We start from the raw sequence: 21,044 nt of genomic DNA, 5'->3' as shown, positions 1-21,044 counted from the left end.
TTGCTTTAAACCATAGATGTGGGTTTAAAATGGTGTTGCCAAAAATAATAATAATAATTAGAGGGCGGGGCCCAGTAGCCCAGTGGTTAGCACGTCGGCTTCACAGTGCAGAGGTATCGGGTTCGATTCCAGCTCCGGCCTCCCTGTGTGGAGTTTGCATGTTCTCCCTGGGTCTGCGTGGGTTTTCTCCGGGTGCTCCGGTTTCCTCCCACATTCCAAAAACATGTGTGGCAGGCTGATAGAACACTCTAAATTGTCCCTAGGTGTGAGTATGAGTGCGATTGGTTGTTCGTTTCTGTGCCCTGCGATTGGCTGGCAACCGATTCAGGGTGTCCTCCGTCTACTGCCCGAAGACAGCTGGGATAGGCTCCAGCACCCCCCGCGACCCTAGTGAGGATCAAGCGGCTCGGAAGATGAATGAATGAATGAATAATTAGAGGGCATGCCATAGTGTAATCATTTGCACTGCATCACAAATATTAACAGGTTTCATTTATTTCAGGGGCTCATTGTGTTTTTAGCGTTGATACATGAGACATTTGACAATAAAGAATTGTTTTATGATCTAAAAATGGCATTTTCCTTTGAAATGCATGCTGAGATGTTGCAGTACCAAAATGTCAAAGAAAATGACCAAGGGCTTAAACGATGATGAATAAATCACAACATAACATAGTTATAGAGCACGCTCAGATACCACACAAATACTCCCCAAAGTGGCTGTGACTAGTCGCTGGAAGCAATTGCCAAATGAAATGACTGCTTTCCCATCCATGAGCAGTACAAAAAAAAAGACGTTTGTTATCAATTTACCATCCTAAAAAAGACTGTAAAGAAAAAGTATGTCATTTGTTTTGTCGCAAGTACAATGTATAATAGAACTTCTAGTTGACATCCCTTGCAACTCTGAATTTGATCAAAATTTAGATGAGGGTGGAATATATATGCCTCAAGGGTTGCATAAAATCCACAAAACGCAGGCAGACATTTCATTATGTTCACTTTATAAAGACAAGTATTTCCCCCTTTATTTTTCTCTTTCGTCGTCTTGCTGTCTCGAACTGATCTCAAGATGTCTCATGTTGAATGCTATTGAACAGATAAAAAAAAAAATGCAGAGGAAGGAACACAGAACAGATGGTCTCAAGAGATTTCGCACTGCAGTAACGTCACACACGCTCCTGCCAGAACTCTGATCGAACTAAACAGGTGCATTAAAGTGGAGACATGTCAAAGATAATGATAATGACAAATCCACAGGGGTTTTTTTTCACCGCGCTAACGCGGCCAATAGTAAATAACGTGGATGCCTATGTTAAAACGTATGAGTGTTAACAGAAATAGTTAGCTGCGTTTGGGGGGGAGGGGGCAAATTGCACTATTAGAGCAGAATAAAAGTAACAGACAAGAAATATGGAAAATACTTAACCAAGTAATCAGAAATAGTCCTATAAAATGGATTATCCAGAGTATTTTATCAAAGGCAAAAATACTATTTTGGAAAAAACTGCAGAAATAGCAACTGAATTTAATGAGTATTTTGTCAACATCAGCAGTAACCTAGCAAAACAAATTCCTGATCCAACAAACTTGTTTGAAATAGATAGATACGCAGAAAAAAACTCCTCCACGATGTTCCTTGCTGCTGTAAAAGAAGAAGTATCAAAAATTATAAAAACTTTTGAAAATAAAAAGTCAACCGATTGCTTTAATATTGATATGACAATAATAAAGCAGATTATAAAATATCTAGTGCGACCTTTCACGCACATATGCAACCTGTCATTCAAAGCTGGTATCTTTCCATCAAAAATGAAAATTGCTAAAGTTATTCCAATCTATAAGAGTGGAGAAAGACATCTGTTTACAAATTATAGACCAATATCACTACAACCAAAATTTTCAAAAATATTAGAAAAATTATTTTCTCGCAGACTTGATAGCTTTATACAAAAGCATGCGCTGTTAAGTGAGAATCAAGATGGCTTCAGGGAAAAACGGACCACCTCAATGGCAGTTAGGGAGTTTGTGGAAGCCACTAATATAGACCACAAAGAATTTACTGTTGGGGTTTTCCTAGATCTAAAAAAAGCTTTTGACACAATAGATCACAGTATATTATTGAAAAAACTAGAAAGATATGGCATTAGAGGTGTAGCTTATAAATGGATAAAAGGTTATTTAGAAAACAGATATTAGGAAGTGCAGCTAAACAATAAAAAAAAACGAATCAACTGAAAATCACTCACGGAGTTCCTCAGGGGTCAGTGCTTGGTCCAAAACTATTCATCTTATGTATAAATGATATCTGCAAGGTCTCAAAACAATTTAAATGTGTCCTATTTGCTGATGATACAACTTTCTACTGTTCTGGAATAAATCTGAAACAGCTCCTGACAACCGTAGAAAACAAATTAAACCAATTAAAAAACTGGTTCGACAGAAATAAATTGTCATTTAACCTGAAAAAAATCAAAGTTAATTGTTTTTGCCACAAAACCAATCAAACACCAAGCTAAAATTATGGTAAACTCAATTGAGATAGAAAGAGCGTATGAAACCAAGTTTCTCGGATTAGTAATAGAAAACTATGTTGGAAGCCACATATCGATAACGTAAAACGAAAAGTAGCCAAAACCGTAGGGATCCTCTACAAAACCAAGGAAGTGCTAAATAAGAGATCTTTGTACACATTATACACTTCACATTATTATTACCATATGTGACCTAGTGTGTGGAAATATGGGGAAATGCCTGCAAAACAAACACACTCCCTATTCTAAAACTACCCCAAAAAAAACTATTCAAATTATTAATAGATCAAAATATACGGAACCCACAAATCCACTATTTATCAAATTAAATACGATGAAATTTTATGACCTGGTTGACTTTATTCATTCATCTTCCTAACCGCTTGATCCTCACTAGGGTCGCGGGGGGTGATGGAGCCTATCCCAGCTGTCTCCGGGCAGTAGGCGGGGGACACCCTGAATCGGTTGCCAGCCAATCACAGGGCACACAGAGACGAACGAACAACCATTCGCACTCACACTCACACTTAGGGGCAATTTAGAGTGTTCAATCAGCCTGCCATGCATATTTTTGGAATGTGGGAGGACACCGGAGCACCCGGAGAAAACCCACGCAGGCCCGGGGAGAACATGCAAACTCCACACAGGGAGGCCGGAGCTGGAATCGAACCCGGTACCTCTGCACTGTGAAGCCGACGTGCTAACCACTGGACTACCGGGCCGCCCTGGTTGACTTTAAAATCGTCCAATTAATGTACAAAGCACACAATAACCTGCTCTGCCAAAACATTCAGAAGTTTTTCGATATTCGAGAAAGCAGCTATGATTTAAGAGGTACCAACTTATTCAAAAAACTCAAAACAAGAACAAACATCAAGCAAAGAAGTGTATCTATCAAAGGTGTTAATCTGTGGAATAATCTCGAAACGGACCTGAAAACGAGTAAATCGCTTGCTGAGTAAAAAAACAAATTAAAAAAAAATGTGCAAACAACCTACATCAATCAGAGTTAAAATGATAAATTCTAAACATTAAATATAATGATAAATCATAATAACTGTGTTGAATGAAGACTGATTTCTTTCTTTTTACTATTTTATCTGCCTTATTTTCTGTGAAGTTATTACTGTATATGGTTTATGTTCAATAAACAAACAAACAAATGATAAAAAGGCTACACCAAGTATATGTTGATTTCGAATGATTTTCACGAAGACAGGTTTGATCTTCAAGTGACTTTGAAAATGATTAGCCTTTCCACGGCCACAGCTTCACCTGACGGGAACAAGTCCTTGACGGCAAACGAATCTCTGACAAGTCCCTTTTCCTTGCCCAGGCCGTTATTTTCTATTTTTATTTTTTTAATAGATAGTCTTAAGACTTTAATCCGGATGCGGTGACAGACTCATCCAGTCAATAGGGTAAAGAGAAGCTCATGCCAGGGATGTGTGTGCTTCTCCAAAGGCAGGCTCCACGGGACATGCTCCGCATCTCAAATGGTGGCTCACCGCAGATGAAGACTATTGGAAAGAAGGATCGATGATTTTGAATAAGTCTCCCCCGCTCACATCTTTCTGTCCTGTCGACTTTTATCTCCGTGGGTTTCAATCAAAAGGCGAGGAAAGAGGTCTGAGGTTTGTTTATCATCATAAAGGAGATGGCAGTGAAAAGATATGTTTCATGGGTTTTCTTCTCGATGATTGTGGCGTTACTGTATTGAAGTGAACTCTTACTCTGCTCTATTCACAACATCCACTAACACATCTTGACAGATAATGGACCACCTGCACTGGACTGCGGCAGCCATTTGCAAAATTTTGCATGCACTTTATCACAAGTGGCAAGTGTGTCGTAGATCACTTCTCCAATTTCACCAGACATGTTAAATGTGAAGCAATAAATTCTCAGCCCCATTTCAATTGCCTGAGATGGGATTGGAGTTAACGGGTGATTGGATTGTTTCAAAATAGACGCAGATGAGCAAAACATGTAAATCATTGTGAGGCAGACACCATTTAACGACGTTTTTATCTCATCAGGCAACTGCAGTCCAAAAGACTCAGGTTTCATGATCTGCCCAAATAAATAATGTGACGTTGAAACAAAAAACTTGAATTGGATACGGGCAATTCAGTCCACAGCCCTCCAGACGTGACCAATAAAAGACAATTAAAGCTGCGGGTAGTGATAGCAGGGCCCTCCCAGGCGCTTTAAATGGCAAATCCTCCATCAATGATCACCAAATTTGGATGCCATGCTCCGCCCACATTATATGACGTCGAAATAGAAGCTTTGCAATTTAGCACTGGCCATCTGGCTTTTATGCTTGGTTTTGATCGAGGGAATACACTTCTTTTGACTGTTTTTTTTCTATCATTGTCTTTTATGAGTTCTACTTTGACAAGCTGGTCACCAGACTTACGCACGATACACACACACACATTTAATTCAACATATCAGGAGTTTTACATGATGCTTTTTACATTATTTGTTTATTTTATAGTACATGTACATAACTCGTAGTTTTTATGATGCGCTGAATTGTTTTGTTTTGTTATTTTTTTATGTATAGTGCAACCTCCATTCGACGGATCCAGAGCGGCGGCCATGTTGTTATGAAGCAACAGTCCTAGAGAAGGTCATGAAAGCATGGACATTAGATTTGCATCACCGCATCTATAAGGAGCGCATTGTACCTACTTATTCATATTTACAATGTGGCTGTTGTTAATGGAACGGGCTCCCGTCATGTCGCATGTGTACACATCTCTTGAACATTCGGTCAAGTTTTTTGTACAGAATATAATTGCTTTTGTCGAGCCCTCATGCATGGCATCAAATCCTAGCAGAGGAGAAAAAAAGGAAGCACGCTAACATTGCACCTCATGAATCCAATCATCTGTATGCCACCCCACCCACACCCAAAAAGCAGCAGCGAAGTGGACAAACCAAAGCTTTTCAAGCAGTTTAAAGCTTTTTTTTTTCATATTTAGTTACAATAACTCTGCAAATGAATTGTTAGCCAGAACTTTGTACTATATTGGGTGTTTTTAAGCCGAGGAAAAAAAACAACTTCAATTTAACAGACACTGTACACTGATCTATTTTTGTGAAGGCAATCCGCAATTTCAATAAACACGTCATGCTTTGCCTCAGATATCTTGCAAAAGTGGAGAATATGCACATTCATCAAGTAAACTTGGCAAATGTTAAAGGAAGGACCCCTGGAAGGCTTGCAAACCAAGCAGCAAGCCCTCTCCTGCAAACAACATGCAGATTACCTGCATGTCAACCTGTTTGTAATTATTATTCATGTTTACAAACTTGCGTCTCACGGGACGGGCTGCTCGACCAGCCGCATATGCGATGAGCAAACAGAGGCGGTGCCGGCACACAAGAATGGACATGAATTTATTCATGGTGAAAAAGCGTCTCCATTCTCCCTCCCCGGAGAGGAGACATTTATGAAGACATTCCATCAAAATCATTACAATCGCATTAAAATTCTGAGCAGACGCTACCTGCGTCATAATGTCGCTCACCCACAAGCCTCCACCCACCCTACGACCACCGTTCCATCCGTCGAGATGACGGACGGAACCGAGCGAGGTGAGAGAGGGAGCAATCCGCCTTTTCCCTCGGGATGCGCTGAGAGCTACTTTGTTGCCACCGCTGGGAAAATCGGGTGAAAATTGCAAAGCAGTAAAAACGTATACCGATATGACTTTTGCCCTCTGCTCAGTGGAGCAGCCTTGACTGAAAATAAGGAAAAATCAGCGGTGATTTTTCTTGAACGGCAAGAAATGACCCCTGAAAGTTTGAGGCATATCATCTGCACTGATGAGACTTAAGAACAAATTAAATCACTATTGATTCACTCACAAAAAATAATCAAATAAAATGCTGAATAAGAACACACTGTAGATCAACCAGCGTTCCATAGTGGAATTACTGTAAAATCTTTTAACTTTTCTCTAAAATAATATATCATCCAGCCATCCATCCATTTTCTGATCTACTTATCCTCATAAGGGCCCTGGGGTGTGCGGGAGCCCATCCGAGCTGTCTTCGGGCAGTTAGCAGGGTACACCCTAAACTGGTTGCCAGCCAATCGCAGGGCACACGGAGCCAAACAACCATCCACGCTCACACTCACACCTAGGGACAATTTACAGTGTTCAATCAGCCTGTCACACATGTTTTTGGATGTGGGAGGAAACCAGAATACCGGGAGAAAACCCAAGCTGCATTGGGGAAAACATGCAAACTCCACACAGGAAGGCCATAGCCACCCATAATACTCCAATAATGAATAAAAGTAGAGCAAAGATTACTTTAGAACTTTTATCTGTGGAATACTGATGGACAGGTATAGCGATATGAAACAAATTGGACTCATTTCACCGTTGATGATTGATCTTACTTATTTGAGCAGTGAAAATAAATCTTGATGGATGGCGCAAATTACGGTCTGTATGATCCCATTGTTTTGCATGGACAATCATCAAGGAGCTTCCCCAAAAGTTTAAATGCACAATAAAACGCAACGCCAAACCACTCATGTTGAGAAACAAACTTCAAAGGCAACCTTCGGTTGTCTGTGGGCCGAGGCTTCCTGCAATGCATTTTTCAAGTGATTGTAATTAAAAGACATCTTTCTTTGTGTTGGTCTTGTTTGCTACGCTTCAGGTGCCTTTGACTGTGTTCAGCCCAATAAACCTAGACAATGTCGGTGGCTTCATGACTGACGGCAGCCGCGCGCCCTGTCAGATTTGTCAGCCGCATCAAAACACGAAGCGGCGGGCCGCAATTACGGTTCGCTGTCACCGCTTGATGAGGCGTTAAAACAACAGAACGCGCTGACAGATTGCCGCTTACGCCGCCGCCGTATTGTCGACATGACATACGTGATGCCTGCTTTTCGCGCTCCCGCATCGTGCCACACGGCAGCCACGCATCCCGATCGCAAAGAGAAGAAATTACGTGTCGAAACTTGGAGCGATATTTTCAATTTGTTGAAGTGGATCTGTGGATATCTCGAAGCTGACGCAATCAAACATCAATGCAGATCTGTTCACAGCACATGATGGCTGTGGTCGAATTTCACCTTGGTGTTGGAGGGCATGAAGTCAGCATCTAAATTCACTTTCGAATTGGGGTCAACAAATGCATTCTTGTAGATGTGCTGGTTAATCGTCTGGCCCAGATGAAAGGTCAAACTCAAAAGTTTGTTGTTTGAAATACTGTAGTGATCAGTCCTGGGATTTTCCTGACATGCACAGTATAATCCACGATATTCAACAGTGCTGTGGTCTCCAGCTTGACATGTCGGGGGCAAATTACTTTTGTTTGTGCTTCCTTATTCTCATTAGCTAAATGTCTGCGTAATGCGCTAATGAAGCATAAAAGAGCACTCTGACTACACCAACTCATCAAAGTAATTGCTCTCCATTAAGTCAATCTCTACAGAGCTGCTGGCCTTGCCGTTGCAACGCCTGACCCCCCTCTGCTTTCCCTCCAGCGCGCAGCCGACATCATCATGTCGGGCGTCGCCGGCGGACTGGTGAGCGCGGATGAACCCCCAGCTTGCGGGTGAAAGCGTGCGTCGTCAAAATAATGCGGTGCCCCGAAAACAAATCGGGACTCATTTCTAGCCGAAATGCAACAAGGATGTACCGCGGGGAAAAGAATCAATTCCACCTGACCTTCCGACTTAATCACCATTTGCTCGACTGGGACTCTGTTGAGAACTGCGGCACGCTGACATGGTGACATGACGCAGGCCTGTGAGAGGAAGTCTTGCGATGCATCTTGATAGCCACTTAGCCTTATATTTGAAACGGAATTTGTAGCAGAAATGACAGACTGGTAATAGAAAGCTCGCGGTTCACATTTGTGAATACTGTGGTGCCTCAAAATATCAATGTCCGAATCATTTTACGATTTCGTGTCAGCTCTGTTGACTGTACTTTTTCCAATTTTGTGACTTTCAGTATTACAAAAGAAACACTAAGGATTATGAAAAGATCTTGACACTTTGATGACAATGTTAAAAGCTTAATTACCTTTGCATTTGCAGTTATAAGATATCCTTTATTTGTCCCACACTGGGGAAATGTATCCATCCATTCATTTTCCAATCAACTTTATCCTCACAAGGGTTGCGCGGGGGGGGTGCTGGAGCCTATGCAGGCCGTCTTCGGGCAGTAGGCGGGGGACACCCTGAACCGGTTGTCAGACAAACGCAGGGCACACAGAGACGAGCAACCATCCACGCTCGCACTCACACCGAGGGAGAATTTCGAGTGTCCAATCAGTCTGTCATACATGTTTTTGGAATGTGGGAGGAAACCGGAGTACCCCGAGAAAACCCATGCAGGCCCAGGGAGAACATGCAAACTCCACACAGGAAGGCCGCAGCCGGAATCGAACCCACGACTTCTGCACTGTCAGTTCATAAAGCTTTTATGATTGAGATTGTTTTGACCTGCGGAATTAACTGTTTTGATTATTTCCTCTGAGAAAATTTGTTATGAAAACCAAGCGGAGGTCGATCAGCATCCCGGGATGGACTGATTTCAACCTCATGGGTTCCACGATCCAATGTAACATTTCATGTTGTTATATCTTTGAAAATGAATAACTTCTTCCACATATTAATCACTTACATTTTTCAGCTGCCAATTAATAAACCAGAAAGCTGTACGGCCTTTAAGCAGCTGGTGCAATGCAAAATGAGATTCGAAATGATTGGACCATAGACAAGCCTTTGAGGTAAGATAGTTTTGTGGAAGTGTGAAATAAAATAAAGTGATGGTGCATGTTTCGAATGAAATTCAAACTAATATATTGCCTTCCAGACATGATATTGACCACTCGGTCCCACTAGACTGTGTGTGTTTACTCTGGTAAAAGCATCTTCATTCAGCACAGTTGTGGCAGCTGAGGTAATAAGCGGGTATTTTTGCACACAGCAATACTTTGTTTGCACCAGCGCACCGAGACATTGGCGTCCCTTAAGAACGAGGAGGAGAAAATTGGAGAAAACAATGTGATAGCTGCCTCTTTATCTCTTTTATTTGGAAGGAAATGAGACTTCTCCTCTCCATAGCAACACGCGTTTTTTTCCGCCGACACTCACCTGAGTCCGAGCCACTCCAGGTGCGCTTCACGAGGGGGATCTAGAAAATGTGCCCTTTCTGTTGGCTGATAAACAGATGGGCCACCTGAGACCCGAACGCACAAGCAGTGAGCTGCTCTGCAGAGGGACAGCAAGGGAGGAGGCCAGGTTGCGTTTAGCCTGCTCCGAAAACAACATGCCTGTGGCCTTAAAAATTGTAGCTGTAAAGGTTGAGTCAATTTTAAAATGGAACCAAAAGCTAAACACTTTGCAGAGTTACACTCTTACTATGACACTATACATACAAAAAGAAATAAGAAACAAGTTCACGCTTCATAGGCGCCAAGCCGTTTTTTATGTAGAAGGTTGTGAAATCAGATGAGTCAAATTAGGAACTCAAATAGACACTTTTATTGGTTTTTAATTTTGTTTTTATGCAACCATAATCCAAAACCTTTGTTTTGCTTCACTAATATGCATAATGTGATTTACACATTCAAAATTTGATATACACCTGGGGGAAAAAAAAAACCTAAAGATTCGGAGCCGTGTCTGTTTTTACTGTCACGAACTGAGTAGGATCTGTGTTTTATGATTTGCGTTGCCGTTGAGGGCTTGTGTAATATATATCATTTCCTGTGACTTGGAGTGCTGCTACGTCGGAGTTCATAAACGCAACATTCTGTGTGTGGTCTCGAGTCACCGCGAGGGAGCTTCTGTTCGATATCAATCACATGCAAACAAAAATTGTGTTTAGGTTCTCCATAAACGTGAGTTTGCTCACTAATGCCTCTGTTACCAATAGAAGACGCTACAATATGTTAGCTAACAAACAGAACATCACGTGGCATCAAATACGAAATCAATGAACTCACGCATATTTAACAAAACGACTTGTCGATGACTAAATGGATTTGTCGACCCTTCTGATCGTCAAAGTGACTCGTTGACTAATCTTGGCGACCCCATCAACGAAGTCTGCTCGATTGCCCATTCCAAGAGACTCAGAGACGACTTGGTCAAACATGTGACATGTGAAATGGAGGCGCTGATTGCCTCAGGAGTTTTGAGCCCCCTGCGGCTTCCCAAGCACATCTCACAGATCAATATTTGCTAGATGTATTGGCTTGAGTAAATACTGCAGTCCACACACGCCACTCATTCCAGCTGGGAATGACCGTCTTCCGCCAGCAGCATAGTACGTGTCCCGGTAATTACGTGACACAGAGGCAGGCAGCTGGTAATAAAGATTGTCTTTCCGCAGATATGCCAGAGATACCTTCACTCAGCCTTAATTTATTCCCTAAGGTACAATGAGTGATTTTGTCTGTTCTCAACCTCATATTAAACATTGTGCCCTATAAAGCTCTCAATAATCATTTGCTGCAACCCAGGACACAATGATTTCCCAGGACACATAAAAGTGCAATAACGTCAACTCAGAAATAATATTGCCAGCATTCTTTTTTCATGTGTCTCCCGCAGCCGGAAAACATGCCACAGCGCAGCTCTTCCTTGCTGTGGATGTCAGAAGGGAGCTCGCGCAAGCCATCAGTAACTTTCGAGAGTCACGCAAATCTATTTTCTCTCCATTTCTCAGAAAAAAAATCAATGTGTGACTTCCAAGGGAAAAAAAACTTGCTTAATTAAAAATAGTTTTTCGCAAAGAGCAAAGAACATCTTACTAACGACAATATTTTCATTTTTACCAACAACAGGAATTATGTGCTCCAACGCCAACCTGAACATTCATTAAAAACAGTTATCAAGTCATCTCTGTACATTGTGAGCAATTTAAATCATTAGGTTGGACTTTCCATCCATTCATTTTCTGAATCGCTTCATCCTCACAAGGGGCGCAGGGCATGCTGGAGCCTATCCCAGCTGTCTTCGGGCAGTAGGCGGAGGACAGCCTGAATTGGTTGCCAGCCAATTGCAGGGCACACAGAGACGAACAACCATCCGCGCTCACATTCACACCTGGGGACAATTTAGAATGTTCCATTAACCTGCCACGCATGTTTTTGGAATGTGGGAGGAAACCGTAGTACCCGGAGAAAACCCACGCAGACACGGGGAGATCATGCAAACTCCACACAGGAAGGCCGGAGCCGGGATCGAACCCATGACCTCTGCACTGTGAGGTCGACATGCCGGGCCGCCCAGGTTGGACTTTCCATCAGATGTAATTAATTTGTGCAGTATGAACTGGAATTTGAAAACAGGGCACGTTTATCTCAAAGAGGTCTGAAAAACGATTACGTCTTGCAGAAGGCTCAATAATTAAAAAGTCCATATTGATCCAAATTTAATCCCTGTGCCATCTTGGGTCATTCAACTGTAGGTAATTTTCAATAACGGAAAACAAAAAAAAAACAATTGTGTGTTCACTTCATTTTGGACTTACACTTCTACTTATTACAATACTCTACCATACTTTAAAATTGGGTAAAAATTGCATAATACTGGCTCGTCTTATTTTTCCTCAATGAGAATGTCATAAATTTGCCAAAAACACTTTGTTGTACGAAAGAATTTGACATTTTTCATAATCATTCTATTGTGTTTATTTGTCCCCTCATCCATGTGCTTCACTCCCTTCCACAGCAGATGGTGCAAAAGCATGTTTTCTGTCTGTGTGTCAGCCTGCTGATCATGTGGACGATGAGTCATGTTGTGCTAGCCCCGCCAGAGCCGGCACTGGGTATATTCATGATTCAGGAGGATTAATTCAAATTTTAGCCCTTTGATACTGGATGATGTAACTACATAAGACTAATAAAGGTTTTCTTTTCTTATAAAATTGTATTTATTTATTTTGCAGATTACGTTTTAAAATCAATCCAATTTTTTAACAGGTGACATTTTCTGGGCTTCAGATCTTGTTCGAGCCATTCCTGAGGGGAGGATTAAACCTGGCTCGCAAAAAAAAAAGATCAATGATGATTGATCACTTGAAGGGGTTGAAAATTGGTTGGTAGATATTAAACGTGTTGATCTCAGTTTTTTTTTTGTCCATCCATCCATCCATCCATTTTCTGATCGATTTATCCTCATAGAGGTCGCAGGGCGTGCTGGAGCCTATCCCAGCTGTCTTCGGGCAGTAGGCAGGGGACACCCTGGACTGGTTGCCAGCCAATCACAGCAGACACATATAAACGAACAACCATTTCCACTAGCAACACCTAAGGACAATTTAGAGTGTTCCATTAAGATGCCACGCATGTTTTTGGGAACGTGGGAGGCAACCAGAATACCCAGAGAAAACCCACGCAGGCACGGGGAGAACATACAAACTCCACACAGGAAGACCGGAGCCGGAATCAAACCTTGCACACCTCTTAGAATACGACGATGGAATTAACCACTGATTTGACACTCACCTTTACCGCCATTAAGGCTACAACTAATACAGCAACCGATATAAGTTTTTAAGCGTAACTAATCCATAAACTTTCATCCATTGTGTTCTTTAACAGGGGGACTCCAGTCCTATCGCCGCCACTGGGATGACACACAGAGACGGCACACCACATAACAAAGAGTCAAGTACTGCGATCGTGACTCAAAGCACAAATGCTGTATTACATTTCAATTTGAAAAGACAACGTGGTGACTGACTCAAGTTTCACAGGCGGTCAGATCGAGTGATTTTCAGCGGCGCTGATCACAGAGGAGAGGTAAAAGGGAGCTCACGTTGCCTCACGTGGTTCAAACATGAAGGCATCTTAAAGACATGAGGCGACATCCTAGTGCAGTCAGCGAAAGTAAAGCAGCAACCTGATCTAAAAAAATGCCCGAAATGACCACAAGCCTCTTATTGTAGTCCAACATGGTTGCGCCTCATCAACGTTTGGGGTCTTTGAACTCGAGAACGACTACATATCCATTTTTCCTTAATTGATGATTGGGGGGGTTAATAATGTATCATACTGAAATGAACGTTTCCCGAATTCGTCGTTGACAAACCCACTTCAATTACTTTTAGGTGAGTACGGCTATTTTTCCAAATCAAATATCCATATCCGTTATATATTTTCTCAGATTCTGCCAAATTTTAACTAACTTACAGAGACCTTTTATTTTTTTAACTATTTGAGGCTTAATTAATCAACAGCAAATCTACTGGTTCCATACATTTGCTTGGTGCAGTTGAGAGTTACCTTTGTGCAAGTACCGATCCAAAGGGGTGAGCTGCTCGAGAGGAATTCTCAGAGTGTCCAAAGTACACAACACCTTAGAAAATCGCTAGATTCGTTATTTGTTGCATTTCTGAAAATTTGTTGCAAAGGAAGTTTTTCTCAAAAATTGGCAACACTCTTGACAAGTACTGGAGGTCTGCGATGACAATTTAACAGCTCACAATCACTGTATTCAAAGAGTGGTTGTTAAAAAACCTGTTTTGGTGTCAATCAAAACTGCATTGAGATGACACATATTAAACAAGGTGTGTACATATTTAGCAAAAATGGTCCTTTATATTTTAAAAAGCTGAATTTCTGTTGCAGGTCTCACCCTAGATCGTATTAGACTGTTCAGGTGTACTCACGTTGGGGGCAGGGACTGTTTTGTTTATCCGAGTTTCCTCGGTGATCTTCCCCCTCAACTATACATGTTATTTTCTCAGTCATAAAACTGAAGATGGTGTGTTTGAATAAAAGATTGTCTTGTATTGTATGTATTCTGATTACTTTCATCATCTCCGGTAACCACTCCTAAATTGTCTTTGGGGCATTTTGCTGAGATGTCGTGAGACAACCTGAGACATGCTCCATCTTGTCGGCATTCCACAAGCTCACAGAAACACTCCTAGAAAATTCCTCCTTGACAATCACAGAAGCAGGGTATTGGCGTGGAAGGTGGGGGGGGGGGGGGGGGGGGGGGGGGGGAATGAACCAAATGTCTTCAAAGGTTCAAATGAGTGTAAAATAAATATTTCACTGCAGGCGAAAATCAAGAGTATGGGACGAGCTTGAACGTGCCGCTCTTCAGAACAAATGTGATATCCTGTCACTCACACCCCAAACCAAGTTGTCTGTCCTTATTCACATTTAAAGCAGAACGTATGCACAATTGCGCCAGCAGGTAAGATAGAAAAGATGTGGAGGAATGTGTCAATACAGAATTGATTCCCGGTTATGGGATTGAAACTGCGCAATAAAACGTACAGTTGGCCACAGCAAAGTCAGTCATTTTGCTATTCATGTACTATTCAAATAATGAGAGGATGCAATCGGTGACATTACAACGTCTCCATGCCAAGCTAACGTTTTGCAAGTGTATTAACACGTTTTGTTTTGTTTTGGTCAGTAGTCATTCAATGTTGCAAAGATGTTCGCCAGACATTCGCAAATAGTCTTAATGTTCATAGTTTTTCAAGTCACAATAAAATGTGGAATATGTTCAATTTCTTTACAAGAAAAACAGTTTGTGACCATTACAATTGTTGGCAAACGTATTACGACCATTTGAACGACCTTGAACGAACCCTGAAGAAAAACAAAACCCAAAACACCCACAAACTCCCCCCGCTCTGTGAGACAGGGCCTGAAATTAGTCAACTCTCAACATCGACCCCCTCCCTCTGCAGACACTGATGCCTGTGCACTGTGATTCCAAACAAACCGGTACGAATCAGTAGCTCCAGCAAGCTGAAATGTCGCCGGTTTCTATACAGGAAAAGGTTTAGCGTAGAAGGAAGCAGGTTTTGAGAAGCAGACAAGTCCGGGCTCGTTCAGTCAGGTTGCAGTGCACCTTCATAAGAGTTGTTGGAAGCTTGTATTGGTGCAGGTCCTTTTGAAAGGACCATTTGAAGAGCAAATTCAAGGCAAAGAATTTTGGCTCTGTCGCGTCGCGCAATACAGCGATTGTGTTGACGAGCCATTCGCAGTCCATTGATGAAACACAATTTCAAGTGTGCACCAAGGGTACTTAACAGGATGAATCGAATCATATTTGCAGTCTGATGATATCTGATCAGTGTTGGGGAAACCCCACCATTTTCCAACTTCATCTTCACTCTAAAAACAAAAATTGGTGCACGGCTGGATGGATTGTTATTCTGGCGGTGAAATCAAATTCGGTGTTCACAGTTCATCACTTGTTACAACGAGTTGCTTTTACCCCTCCCTTTGCCATGGATTAAAGATGAGTTTCAAATGAAGATCCAACCACACTACAGCAGGGAAAATGGCAAGCAAATGAAAAGTCACAAATGACATGCATGAAGACAGTACGGTCCAACTGACTCACGATTTCACCTCTTAGACGGTATGTCCGGGTCCTTGCTGTGATATTAAGAGTATGTCCAGTAGAAATTGCTAACCCGCATTTCAAATGGTTGCAGATTGCCTAAACAAATAGACAAAGACATTTCGTTGCCCATATGAACCTAACAACACCCTTCCTAATAAATATACCCATGATTACGTCAACAAAGGCCTGACGATTAGAAGCCTGACCGATTCTTCCGTAGTGTCGGGTATGTAAAGAGTAAATTCCCCCTACTCCACCCAAAACAGCTTGGAAAAACACCAGGGCCATCATTGAGAATTTTAAACAAAGTTGCAAATCCTGATGTGGTATCAACGCTTAGGACGGCTGGGCGGGTTGTTCCCGATCACCGCCGTTATCAATCAAGCCGCAGAGAAACTGATTTTTTTTATTTTTTTGGGTGACTTTGACTTGCAAGTTGAAGTAAACAGAATCTGCCAATAAATGACAGAAGAAGCAGTAAACAGAAAGTAATAGTAACAATGATGGGCAGCCAATACTTGGCGTAATATTGCAACGGTGACGGTAGTTTGACAAGCGTGAGCTACCGAGCGACGTGGAGGAGGATTCTGTTGTGCAAGTTATGTCGTCGAAAAGAAAGGAATACAACAAATCTGTTGAATCATTTCAACAAGTAGCACTCAAGTGATGAAAGCATGAAAATGCGAGCAGAGTCTGCGCAGCCTGCCGACATAAACGTTAGCATTTTAGCCGCTAATAACTAGCCGGCAGCCAGCGGACGAAAGCAGCAAGTGGCAATGATATTAACGTCTTATGTAGGATCATAACTTAAAAAATGGTGTTTATATCTCAAGAGGTAATCATTATTCCTGAGGATTTTTTTGTAGTTTACTGGGTTATTTTATATCACAGGTGTCAAACATACGGCCTGCGGGCCGGAACCGGCCCCCAAGGAGGTTCCATCAAGCCTGCAGGATAATTTAAAAGTGAAAAAATACATTAAAGACAAGGGATTCATATTTTTAATAAGGTGTAATTGCTGGAGTATCCGCTAGGGGACACAATATTTTGATCGGTCAAAGACAACATTGTTTTGATCAGAGAAGAAGACAACAGCCGCTTCATGTCTCACTGAGACAACACAGCAGATGCTATGAACGACATGGGAATACTTTATGTTTTAAACATTTAATAGCACTCTCCTTAGTTTGTAAGGTGTAGGCAGGGATTAAATGTAGTTTTATATGCACATGTGTAAATGGTTGAAAAATTCCTTTCTTTAGAAATCTCGTTTAATCTTCAAGTGCATTACAATATTTTTACTTTATATTACTCAATATTACTCAATTACTTGTTAAAGTTTTGAACCTTTGTAAAATCAGTGGGATCAGTTGCAATGTATATATGTGAATGATAAAACTAAATTGCACATTTGTCTAAGGAAATCAAAGGTGCTTCATGAAATGTTTTGTAAAAGATATGTTCATTAAATTTCAACATTTTCCTCATGTTCTTGTGCTTCCTCTAGACCAAAACAAAGGAAAGACATATTTTGGTTAATTATAGCAGAGTATGATATAATTTTAATGGTCCGGCCCACTTGACATCTACCGAGGCCGTATGTGGCCCACAATGTGAAATGAGTTTGACACCTGTTTTATATTGTTCTGCATTTGTTATTCTGTTGAATAAAAATGTTCAGTGATCTCTCCAGTATGTTTTCGCAATATCGCACATTGTGCATTTGAACATAGAAGGGAATTAAATTGGTGATATCTGTATTCATGGATCATCATAATTTCCTCTCGAGCACTTGATAGCCAGCAAAGGGTAGAATGGAGAAAAATCTAAACTAACTGACATGCAGTTTGGATAATTTTTTTATTTCAAGACCTAATCATGCTCTACCGTCTTTGCGGAAGGGTACCACGCCTTGGGTATTTTCCGAGGGAGGCGCAGGCCATTTGTATTCTGGGTGTGTCGCCACAAATCTGCATCCAAATGGAGACTGAAATATTTATGCTTGAAAATGACGGCGCTACTTATTGTCAAATGGGCTTGGAAATAAAAGTGCATGAGCAGCAAGGGTGCAGTCCTGCCTGAACAAGTCGTAACATCAGCCGCCACTGAGGTGCTGAGAGGAGAGGGGAGTATCAAGGTAGAGAGAAACACCGCAGGGCGGCCTCAGGCTGCAGAGCCTTAAAAGAAGGCTCACACAAATGCATGCAAATTGTTGTAACTGTCAGAAACATCCAAAACAAATGGAAAATGTTAACATGAAAATAATCACTTTTAATCTTATTCAAAGGGAGATTTAACATGCAATGAATTTGATTTGAATCCAGGAAGAAGAAAAAAGGTTTCCATCTGAATTGTTTTTTTGTTGTTTCCGTTTTATACTCAAAGACTCGTGAAAAAAACGAAACATTGGCAGTGTTTGGCAAAAATCACAATAAAATACAGTCAAAAGAATGACCTTCCAATGTGTCCACAGTTTACCTCAATGTAATGCTTCTAAGGACCAACAGATTGGAATCACTTTTTTTGTTTTTGCACAGGCCATACCTGGACCTCTTAGTCCCCAATTAATAAAAGATGGAACTGTGCACTACAAAGTGTGGGTATTTTTCGGCGACTTGCATACTCTATCTGCAGATTCATCACATTTTAATGGATAAAGGCATTCAGATGGTGGCAGTTTTTCCCGGGAACAGATTGGTTCCGTTTAATTTCAATTTCTTATGGATAGACGAGTGCTAAAATGTGAACAAATGAGAGGTTGGCGGCATCTCAGAATGGATTGTGTAGACTCATAAAGGGTTCAGCGTAATTGAGAAAGAACATCAAAAGGTACTTATTGGAAACTCAAAGATGGTGGTTTTCTTGTCAATAAAACCATACATGAGGATGACTGAGCTGGAATGGGGACACTCTTATGAAACATCCCATCAGGTGAGGCTCTGTTTAGGAATGTGCCCTCACTCTTGTCCCCCCCCCCCCCCAGCACCACCCCCAAAATCCACCTATTGTGAGAAGAAAGAATGCTTTTCAAAACGTTGTTCCTTTCACCGTAAGGAATGGCGGGTGTCGCCCCATTTTTCATATAAGGCTTAAAGAGAGTGTTTTCGCTGCAGCTGGAGGAGACCATTTTGTTGACTGAGAAATGATTCTCTTTTCTGTTTCGTTGTGCTGTTGTTGGTGGGGTTTTTTTGTTTGTTTGTTTGTTGTTTTAATACCTTCTACTTACTTAAGATTAGAGGTACTTAAGTGTACTTGCAAGAATGCTATTTCGCAAACTGTCTGTTAGGATGTTGTGTATCTTGGATGGCTGAATTGCATGTAGGAACTTGAATGGGGTATGCATCGATAGATTCTGTCAAGCGGAAAAAAAAAGAAAAAAAAGAAAACCACGAAAAGAAAAATCCAGTAATGCAATGATAAAGTCAGAAAAATCTAAGAATTGTTCACATCAAATTGCAATATTACAAGAAAAACCTCACTGGATTAAAGCAATGAAATAAAGTCATACTATTACGATGTTAAGTATGTTTTTTAGGACCATAATGTTACTGCTTCTTTGTTAAACTCTAAAATGTTGAAGATCTTCATAACATTCCCACAGAAAATGAGACCGTCATTGTTTTAGCCCTTACGCACTAATCACGAGTACGACCACTTGGGGATTCTTCAAATATTTCATCAAGAATTGTTCAAATATTTAATAAGTATATATCTGATAAAAACTTCTTCTAAAATGAATCAACTTGAGCTTTCATTTTTTTTTAATGAGAATAGGTTTGAAGGTACTCTGAAGACACTGGTTTTAGTCAGGGCGCAGTAAAGGCGGGACAAAGATCAGCAATTTTCCATGTAATACTGCACAGGGTTTTTATTACTGAACGAATATTACATGAATATCTACTTTGCTTCATTTTGTCTTTCCTGCCAATCTTGCCGCAAAACCTCTGAAGAGGAAAAAGAGGTGTAACGAGAGCGCTGAAACAGGACAATTGTACAACGACAGCTATTCCCTTTTATGTTGGATTATTTCATTCTGAATACTTTGTCACTCCGTCTGCACTCGCGTTGCTGGGTGTGGTTGTTTTTGGTCGGGGAAAATGGTAGGTGGCCCTTTGCGGGTGCTTGCATCCCATTGGTTGGCTCCAAATTCTAAAGCACCGTATACCTGAGTCAGGTAGAGAAAACACTGCCAGTGCTTTGTCGCTTGCATCTGCAGTCAGTAAGAAAACCCGGTTTGAGTGTTTGTTTCAATTTGACACATTTGTAAAGGGAGCAGAAAAGGTAAGGTATTGCTTTTACAATTAAGAAGAATAAGAATAAGAAAACCTTTATTCGTCTCACAATTGAGAAATTCCCAATTTACAGCAGCAAAGTTAGGAACGTGCAAAAAGTTTAATCATCATTGTGTCTTTGATTTGTTTTTTGCTTTTTAGGATAAAGCATTCATGTTTGCGTCAGTGGACCTGGAGAGTCCTGCATATATTTGCTTCAAAGTAAAATTCGGATGCACGTGAAGGCTTTAGGTGAGGGGCTGTGACTGGTGTCCGGTTGCAAATCATCACTGGGCTCTGACCTGAAGCCAGAGACCCTCGAACCACAGCAAAATGTGAGCCCGATCTTGCCGAGTCTCATATTTCAAACTCGAGGCAAACATCTGAACTTTTTACTCCACTCACCATCATCACCGCCCATCGTTTGGTGAACCATCGTCAAGCCGTTCCTCGTAGACGCCACGCCTCAACCCTTGGGCCTTTCTGGGAGAAGAGGGTATAAATTAGACAAGACAACAAAACTATTTTATTTTTCGCATCCCTTTCAAGAGGAACATTCCATGTGTTCTATCCTTCATTCCACCGGAGTCTGTGACTATACATAACCAGATTTCAGTGGCGTGAAGTGTACGAGACATGGAGGCTGCACACCGGACCACCAACTCAAGAAGGTGCCCTTCTCACTTAGGTTCGGAAGACGTTGCAAGTTGTTACTGCACAAGTTGCTTCAGCATTTCTGTTGCATCAAATTTCTGACCTTGCTCCAGTCGCTCTTGTTCTATGTGCAAATGATTAAAAAAGTAAAGCAGAATTGTGGCATTTTGCTGCAAAAATAAGGAATAAAAGAAACTCCCTACATCTTAG

At 41.3% G+C, this 21,044-nt stretch overlaps 1 protein-coding gene and 1 long non-coding RNA gene across 2 annotated transcripts in view; one reads left to right on the top strand and one right to left on the bottom strand.

The window, feature by feature from the left end:
• LOC127596751 (uncharacterized) overlaps nucleotides 1–14,320 on the bottom strand; it is a 55,757-nt gene extending 41,437 nt beyond the window's left edge. The window contains exon 1 of the long non-coding RNA XR_007961535.1: nucleotides 14,204–14,320. This is a non-coding gene — a long non-coding RNA (uncharacterized LOC127596751). The remainder of the gene's footprint in view (nucleotides 1–14,203) is intronic.
• pofut1 (protein O-fucosyltransferase 1) overlaps nucleotides 1–21,044 on the top strand; it is a 404,965-nt gene that overhangs the window by 327,627 nt on the left and 56,294 nt on the right. The window lies entirely within an intron of this gene.

This window comes from Hippocampus zosterae, chromosome 2 (genome assembly GCF_025434085.1).
Source record: "Hippocampus zosterae strain Florida chromosome 2, ASM2543408v3, whole genome shotgun sequence".
Classification (NCBI taxonomy): domain Eukaryota; kingdom Metazoa; phylum Chordata; class Actinopteri; order Syngnathiformes; family Syngnathidae; genus Hippocampus; species Hippocampus zosterae.
The sequence above is the reverse complement of the archived record's forward strand: the minus strand, read 5'-3'. Positions and strand labels throughout refer to the sequence as shown.